This window comes from Elephantulus edwardii, unplaced genomic scaffold (assembly GCF_000299155.1).
Source record: "Elephantulus edwardii isolate Elephantulus edwardi_28Jun2011 unplaced genomic scaffold, EleEdw1.0 scaffold00054, whole genome shotgun sequence".
Classification (NCBI taxonomy): Eukaryota; Metazoa; Chordata; class Mammalia; order Macroscelidea; family Macroscelididae; genus Elephantulus; species Elephantulus edwardii.
Window position 1 is genome coordinate 8,176,282 of NW_006399804.1, and position 8,148 is coordinate 8,184,429.

An 8,148-nucleotide genomic window follows, 5' to 3' on the forward strand; every position below is an offset into this window, starting at 1 on the left:
ATAAATAAATATATATAAATGCCAGGCTATTTGGATATCTAGATAAAACTTTCTGAATAGATTGATGTGCATGTATGTGATCATCTAAGTGCACAGAATAGGCAAAGCAAGCTATTCCCCACATAGAGGAGTCCATCAGGTAGGGAAATAGGGGAACATCATATAATATCATGTTTCATTTAGCAAATGACAAAATAGGTCTGTGTGGCTGAGAAAAAGTGAACTGGTAAGGAGAGAGGTTCAAGAGGAAGAAGCCTGTGTGCAATGACTCCCAAAAAGGAAGAGGGATCATTCTTTCATTTCAGCAATGAACATTTATTGAGCCCTGTCAGGCGCTGTTCTGTTCTCTAACCAAGAAAAAGAGTTTGAGGTCTTGGAGCTTAGTTTATAATATGGTAAAAATACAATCTATAAAACCACCTGCTTGAGAGTAAAGGGGAGTAGAACAGAAGCTGATTTTGGAAGCTGAGGGAGTCAGAAGGCCTGTTTGCGATGTCAGTGCAGATGTCAGATACTAAGAGAAGTTTTCAGGTGGTGCTTATTGTTGTGTACCTTTGAGTGAGAACCAACCAATAGCTGACCCTCCAGCAGGTTTTCAGAGGCAGGGCAGTAAATCATACGGGAGGACTTTGTCCATCTTTATCTAACGAAGCAGTTGGCAGATTTGCACCACCTACCTTTCCATTGGCAGCATAATTCCTTACCACTAAGCCACCAGAATTGGATAGGTAGGGTCTAGAGATCAGGGTAAATAAAGCAAAGACAACAACTATAAAGAACTATCTGATGAGATATATGGAGGAAGATGGTAGATGTATTAATCCTACTGAAAACCATGGAATGATGGAATGGATAACTTCTCTTCTTTTGACCACACAGATCTGCTTTGTCATCTCCTACATAGGATATTTAGAGCTCTGGTGGCCTAGTGGTAAGAAGCTGTGCTGCAATCTCAAAGGCATGTGGTTGAAATTGACCCGTTGCTCCATGGGAGAAAGATGCACAGTCTCTTCCTGTGTGATTTACTGTCTCTGAAAACCTGCTAGAGGGTCAGCTAAGGGTCAATTCTGACTCGATGGCACACAACAACAACAACAAATGAAGTACGGTTCCTTATGATGTCCCTCTGTTTTCTTACCTGGTTAACTACTAGGAAAATGGAGGAGGTGGAAGGAGAATGTGACTCATGTATAAAAAAGAGACCCCTTGGTGATTACAAGAGATCTTATAATCAGGACGACCAAGTATTCAAGAGTCCAAGTAGGATCACAATTAGAATGACAATAGTAGAGCTCTTATACACCAGCTTGAGGACATTCATTTAAAACTCTAGACTAGAGAATTCCAAACCTTCCCTCAGCAGATAGATACAAATGCATACCTGACCCTTCTTTGATTACAAACACAAACAAACAAGCAAATCCTCCAAGTATAAATGTTCTTTGAAAAGTTTCATGTTTAAAGTGCATGCAAATTTTGTAGACTAGTCCATAATATATTGCTTAATTTAATATAAAGATCATGAACTGAATTACCATCAGAATTAAAAACTTTACTGCCATGTTTAATTTATTTCTTCAGGAATGCACAGAAGCCTACCATATATTCCTGGGGTTACTCATATTTTAAGACACAAGACTTAGCAATGAGGAGTCATTAAAAATCATCCAACAGCCTTTACTTGCTTATTTGTGTTTTAATATTTGCATCACATAATTATTTTGTATTGTTTGTGGGTATTTGTTTGTCTGTGCTTCATATATCCCTGAGAGTGGACTTTACTGTTTGTGATTAAGGATTTCTTTCTAAAAAGATGAGGACCAATTTGCTACTTCAATTTCTAGCAGAATGTAATGTGATTTTTATTTTTTTAGGATGAAATATCTATTTACAATCTTAGATATTGTAAAGTGTAATCTTGAATATATACAGATAATACACCAGAAAAGTCTACAACCTATTCTGTTCATACCCGACTTATTAAGCTTATTTAACAAAGGTTTTTTAATGCCTGTAAATAGAAAAATCATCAATAAATAATGGAGAATAATGTATATTAAGTGTTCAGAGAGACCCATCAAAGAACAAAGATAGTGAATTTTTTTAACTTTTACTTTATATTGTTGTTGTTGTTATGTGCCATCCAGTCACTTGTGACTCATAGCGATCCTATGTACAATAGCCCTAAACCCTGCTCTATCCTGCGCCAACCGCACTGCCTCTGACACACCCATCCTGATTACCCCAGTCACTGAATCAATCCATCTCATACATGGTCTTCCCCTCCTGCGCTGTCCCTCCACCCTCCCAAGCATGATGTCCCTCTCCCAGGACCTGTCCCTCCTTACAACATGTCCAAATTATGTCAGACGAAGCCCCAGAACCCTTTCCTCCAAGGAGCAGCCTGGATGAATCTGTTTTCTTGGCAGTCTATGGTACATTCAATACTCTTCTCCAGCACCACAGCTCAAAGGCATCAATTCTCCTTCTATCCTCCCTAGTCATTGTCCAGATCTCTGATGCTTAACAAGTGATTACAAAGACCATGGCCTGTATCAGACACACCTTAGTCTCCAGAGACACACCATTGCTCTTGAGTACTTTAGAGAGGTCCCTAACAGCAGACTTTCCCATCGCAATACATTTTTTTATTTCCTGGCTGCCGGTGCCAAGAGTGTTGACCATGGAGCCGAGCAAACTGAAGCTGTGAACAATATCAATCTCTTCGCCATCCATCCTGATGCTGCCAATTGGTCCAGTGGTGAGAATCTTTGTCTTCTTGACATTGAGCCTCAATCCATACTGAAGGCTGCAGTCCTTGACCCTTCGCAGCAAGTGCATGAGGTCCTCCTCAGTTTCAGCAAGCAGGGCTGTGTCATCTGCATAAGGCAGATTGTTAATAGATCTTCCACCAATCCTGACACCACACTTCTCCTCATACAGCCCAGCCTGTCTGATGTGTTTCACACTATTCTTCATTCACGTTGTTTCATACTATCATTCCCATGCATTATGTTTTATAAAATTAACTACCTTTGGACCATGCACATTTTTACCCTGTCTTCTCACATTCTCACTGGATCCTTTCCATTTCCTCTCCTTCCCAATTCTCCATCCACCAAATAGCAACCCTGTAGTTTCTCCCTACCCCATCCTCACCCCCTCTGATCCCACACCTTCCATCTTTGGGTCCCCATACATGTTACTAGTTATTCTTCTATTTTCACAATAATGGTCTTATGCAGTATTTGTTCTTATGAGACCGAGTTAGTTCTCCCAGCATAATTGTCTCCAGTCCATCCCAAGTTATGTAGTAATTTTTTTTTAATTGTTGCTCCTGAGTGCTGCATAGTGTTACATTGTGTGAATATATCACAATTTCTCAATCCATTCAATTGTAGGTGGACATTTGGTCTGTTTCCATGTTCTTGTGATGGTGTATCATGCTGCTGTGAACACTGGTGTGCAAATCTCTGTGTCTCATTTCTAATTTCCTTGGGATATGTTCTTAGTAGTACAATAGCTGGGTCATATGGAGTTTCTATTTTCAGCTTTTTGAGGAAAAGTCAAACTGCCTGCCAGAGTGGTTGCACCATTTTACAATTCCAGCAATAGAGCATGAGAGTTTCTACCTTGCCACGTCCTCCCCAATATTGCTTGCTGCCCTGTTAAACTTTGCTACTAAAACTGGAGTCAGGTGGTATCTCATTGTGTTTTTGATTTGCATCTCTTATTGCCAGTGATTTTGAGCATTTCTTTGTGTGTTAAAGTTATTGGATTTTTTAAGTAACATAAACATCTTTTATAATATCTATTTGACATAGAAAGAGAGTAAAGGAATTCCTCTGATGAAAAACAAGAAAGTATCAATGAAAATAATAAATGAAAGTTATCATTGGATATCATTAGAGTCATCATTTTTTTAAGTCTCCAAAAATCCCTTTTGTTTGATGGAATTTTGATAATAGATACACTTAGTTCACAGGAAGTTAAGTTTTGAGTCCCAAGTATGGTATTATTTGGATTAAAGAACTAGTGGGTAAAGAGTTGCACTGAAAACCCAAAGGCAGATGGTTCGAATTCACCAGCTGTCTGTAGGAGAAAGATAGGCAATTTCGCCTCTTGAGATTTACAGCTTCTAGAAAACTTTTGGAAGGTCAGCTGTGAGTGGGTTCTGGTTGTTTCTTTTTATGTACATCTAGGACCCCTGAAGAGTAATAGTATCAATGAATGAATGAATAACAGTACAATCTTGTAGTAGGACATCTTTAAAAAATGTTGACAAAACCTCAACTCAGAGTGGAGGAAATGAAAAGGAGATATGAGAATGTCTGATCTTTAGTCTTCAATGACATGTTGTTGGGGCTAAAAATCAGATTACCATGAAGAAAAGAGATTTTTTTTCAATCCATAAAAGTTATTTAATGATTCCACATTGGCAGTTGTCTATAGCTGCCTGGTGACAAAAATGAAAACTCTGAAAGAATCTATATCCAAGTCTCTGAAAATTCTCATAGCTCACAATAAAAATGTAGTAAATGCAAATTGAAATAAGTCACCAGGACCCAGAGTCAAGAGGGTAATAATTTTACAGAACCATGGGATAGATATAACCAATATTAAAATTATCAGATGTTGTTGTTGCAAAGTGCCATCAAGTTGGCTAAAACTATTAGCAACTCTATGAACAATAATCCTTAAACTGGCCTTATCCTGTGTCATCATCAAGCTCTCTGATGTGCTCAAATCCACTGTTGCATTGACTGTGCTCATCCATCTTGAAGATCTTCCTTTCCTTTCCTGATCCTCTACTTTTCCCACCATGGTGTCTCTATCCCAAGGATTGGCCGCTCCTGACACCATGCCAAAAGCATGTAAAATGAAGTTTTTACCAACGTTGTTCAAAGGATGACTTTGCTATACTTCCTTCTAGACAAATTTGCTTGTTCTTTTGGCAGTCCATGGTGGAGTCAACACTCGGGGCTTCATTCTTCATTGTCCAACTCTCAGATATATAGGAAGCTATTGTACATACATAACGTGGCTTGGATCAAATGCATCTTGGTCTTTAAATGGACATCCTTGTTCTTTAAAACGTGGTTTTGGTTTTTGACAACAGATTTTTCCCAGGGCAGCATTTCTTGATTGCTGCTACCAAGGATGTTGATTGTGGATCCAAGTAAAGTGAAATTGTTGACAGTTTAAATCTTTTCTTCATCTATCATGATGTTGCCCAGAAGTGAGGATTTTTGTTTTCTTGATGTTGAGATGTGATTCGTATTGAAGGCTTAAGTCTTTGATCTTCTTCAGTAGGTACTTCAAGTCTTCACTCCTTTCTTCAAGCAAGACTGTGTCATCTGCGTTAAGACAGGTTGTTGATTAGTCTTCCTACAATTATGAGATACAGGATATGAAACGAGTATCATTTTATACTTTACAACAGACTCTGGCAATATTGACCAGAAACAGTTTTAACATAGACCTTTTGGATATTAAAAAAAAAAAAACCCAACAACTTAGAAATTCAATTCTTTTGTTAAATGGAAGACTAGACACAATAAAGAGAAAACTGTTAAACTGAGGGAAAAAAGACTTATGATTCCTAAGAATGTAGCATATTGAGACAAAGAGTGAGAAATATGAAAAAGAGAGTAAGAGATAGAACAAGAGGAGAAAGTCTAATGTAAATCAAACTGATGGCTATAAAAAGACCCTATATATATTTAGAGAGGAATTATTTGGAAAGGCAATGGATGAAAAGACTACATAATTAGTGATAAGATAATTCATTTCTGAAGTGAAGAAGCCTAACAATTCCCAGTTAATATGCATTAAAAGAATAAAACAAAAATCTTTGAGCTAGAAATTGTTGTTATTGCTGTTATGCGTCATCAAGTTGACTGTGACTCATAGCAACACTATCTATGTATAATAGCTCTGAACTCTGCCCTGTCCTGAGCCAGTCTCACTGACTCCAACACACCTAACCCCCGATAACCCCAGTTACCGTGTCAATCCATCTCATCTGAGATGTTACTCTCCTGCATTGTCCCTCCACCCTTCCAAGCATGATGTCCTTCTCCAAGGACTGGGGTCTCCTGGCCGTGTGCCCAAAGTATGTGAGATGAAGCTTCTAAATCCTTTCACCCTCTCCAATAGAGATCTGTTTGTTCTCTTAGCATTCCTTGGTATGTTCAAGACTCTGTTCCAGACCCACAACTCCAAGACATCAGTTCTTTTTCCATCATCCTAAGTCATTTGTCTCTTTGCTCTCTGATGCTTGGTAAGTAATTGCAAAGACCATGGTCTGGTTCAGGAAGAACTTAGTCCCTAGATTGACATCATTACTCTTTAGCACTTTGGAGAGGACCATGACAGCAGGTCTTCCCAGTGCAATTTGTCTTTTGATTTTCTGACTACTGGTGCCAAGGGTGTCTATTGTGGAGCCAAACAAGCTGTTAACAACATCAATCTCTTCTCCATCTATCATGGTGCTGCCGATTGGCCCAGTGGTGAAAAGCTTTGTCTTCTTGAGGGTAAGCTTCAAGCCATATTGAAAACTGTAATCTTTCATCTTCTGCATCAAATGTTTTCAACTTCTGCATCAAATCTGTTTTGGCATGCAAAGTTGTGTCTTCTGCATAATGCAGGTTGCTGTTGAGTCTTCTTCTAATCCTGATGCCACATTCCTTCTCATAAACCCCAACCTCCAGAATGATCTGTTCTACTTACATACTGAAAAGGTATGGAGAAGGATGCATCCCTGATGTACACCTTTCCTTATTTTGAACCATGCAGTGTGTTCTTGTTCTATTTTTAGGACTGCTTCCTGGTTCAAGTATAGGTTTCACATGAGCACAATCAGGTGTTCTGAGATTCCCACTCTTCTCAAGGTTAGCCAAAATTTGTTGTGATCCACATAGTCAAATGCCTTTGCATAGTCAATGAAACACAGAAAGACATTCCTCTGGTAATACGTGCTTTCTTCCAAGATTCATCTAACATTGGCAATAATGTCTCAATAATGCCATGACCTCTTCTAAACCCAGCTGTGTTTCTCGTAGCTCTCTGTCGATGTATTGTTTTAGTCATTTTTGGATAATCTTCAGCAGGATTTTGTCTGCATGTGATAAAATTTAATAACTACAATAACAGTGAAAAAATATGTTTTAAATTACTCAATCTTTACTGGGAGTGTTTTAAATTAATTTCCCATTTGCATATAATTGAACAAGATATCAAAGAAAGGGTACAAAACTTAGAGAATAATAATTGACAGTATAAAACAGAATCCCAGATTATTTTATTATTCAGAACATGTATATATATCACTGAAAATTTGTCTCAGTGGGATTTTGCTAATATTCAGATCACATGTATGACATTGTAGTAATTGTTAATATTTAAAGGTTATTTATACAATTATCATTTCTTGAATATTCAAGAAAGTAGATACTTTGTTTTCTAAATAAATCACTGTATCAGTTAGCATACTTAATGAGGCCAATTAAAGAGGAATTGTACCATAACCAAGAGAATTCAAATCTCTCATTAGATAATCCCCAATCATTCTCATATGATGCATACTTCTTTTAGCATTATCAATTTAAAGAGCTAGGAATTGTTTAAAAACAAAACAGAGCTCTGTACCAAACTCTGAAATTCTCCTCTCTGGTAACTAATCAGAATAGACAAAATATTGCCAGTGTCTTTGATTGAAAACCCATACTTGGAGAAGTTATTTTGGAAGTACTTTTGCATACAATAATTCATATTAAACATTAAAATTTTGTTCTGTTCAATTTAGAGCATATACCATTAGTTATTCTAAGATTGACTTTCTTTTTTCCCACTTTTACTCAGATAATTTCAATATTGTTCAGCTCTTATTATAATTGCTCAATGAAGTCAGAGAAAAAAATTCTCATATTTTTAAATATTGTCTTATTAATGAATATTACTAAATGGACACCACACTTAATGTTATCTGCTTTGGAAAGCTACATTTCTACTTCACTAGTTCAAAATTGGGAAGGGTGTACGCCAGGGATGCAACCTATCTCCATACCTTTTCAACCTATATGCAGAACAGATTATCCAGGAGGCTGGGCTCTATGAGGAGAAATGTGGGGTCAAGATTGGTGGACG